The following is a 1,021-nucleotide window of genomic DNA, read 5'->3' on the forward strand; positions in this document are numbered from 1 at the left end:
CAGGAAAAACTACTAGGCACTATGCAACATATTCTGAAGAAAAGAAAAAAGTGGAGAGTTTTCATCATAAAAAGCACATATTTGAGAAGGATCAGTCCCGCATTCTTAGCTTCTGATTTGGTCCAAGATAGTGATCTGCCAGATGTCCCATGGGCTAGACACATGAACATTCTTTCCTAAGTTTCTCAGAAGGTTATCTAGAGAATTTAGATACCTCCAGGCATTGATACACAACCGAAAAGTTCACAAGTTTAAGGTCCCAGGCTAGCTGAAGTGAAGTCATTTTCCTCACGTTCTGCTCCACTCTGATTTTTGTCAGCTCAACTATCGTGACTCCATTTTGTTTCTGCACTCTTTCCTCAAATGTCAGCTCCATGAGAGCAGGGATTTCTATGTTTTTGTCCACGTTCTATCTCACACGCCTACAACTGTGCATGGCACATAGTAGGTGTACAGGGAACGTTGCAGACCATGAACTTCTCAGAACATCTGTTTTCTCATCAGCAAAATGGGGATAACATTCCTCCCCATTAGGTTGACGTGAGGGTTAAAGGACTGCATTTAAGGATGTGGGTTAAGTGCCCAGACTCTAGTGGGGGCACCAGTGTCATCTACTGTTACAGCTTTTACTTGATGAGGTTCAGTCACAAACGGGCTGCTCATCACCACCCTTTAGCATCTTGGTCCACATTTAAGAATGACTTTCATGCCTGGTAGCATCTATACTAAAAATTGGAACAATATGGAGAAGATTAGCATGGTCCTTCCCTGTGCAGGAAGGACACGCAAATTCAGGAAGCATTCCTTATTTTTTTTAAGAAAAGAAAGAAAGAACAAATTTCATGGGAACTTACCTTGTCTCCCTGACCCCCGAGCCCAAGAACTTACCTGTGTCCTGGTTCTGCAAAACCACTGGTTTTTAAAGACAACGGAATCAGAGATTCAGTTTACAGTGGCTGAGTAAAGGAACTACTTCATTCATTGGCAAACGAGGTCCTCAAAAATGCAAAGGTGATTTGAA

General features: G+C 42.2%; 1 non-coding gene across 1 annotated transcript; it reads left to right on the forward strand.

Annotated features, from left to right (window-relative positions):
* Window positions 1-706: 706 nt before the first annotated feature.
* On the forward strand, window positions 707-813 carry LOC119042283 (U6 spliceosomal RNA). The gene has a single exon (XR_005081198.2). It is a non-coding gene; the product is annotated as a U6 spliceosomal RNA (small nuclear RNA).
* Window positions 814-1,021: the final 208 nt, after the last annotated feature.

This window comes from Artibeus jamaicensis, unplaced genomic scaffold (genome assembly GCF_021234435.1).
Source record: "Artibeus jamaicensis isolate MK-2021 breed Jamaican fruit bat unplaced genomic scaffold, CSHL_Jam_final scaffold_847, whole genome shotgun sequence".
Classification (NCBI taxonomy): domain Eukaryota; kingdom Metazoa; phylum Chordata; class Mammalia; order Chiroptera; family Phyllostomidae; genus Artibeus; species Artibeus jamaicensis.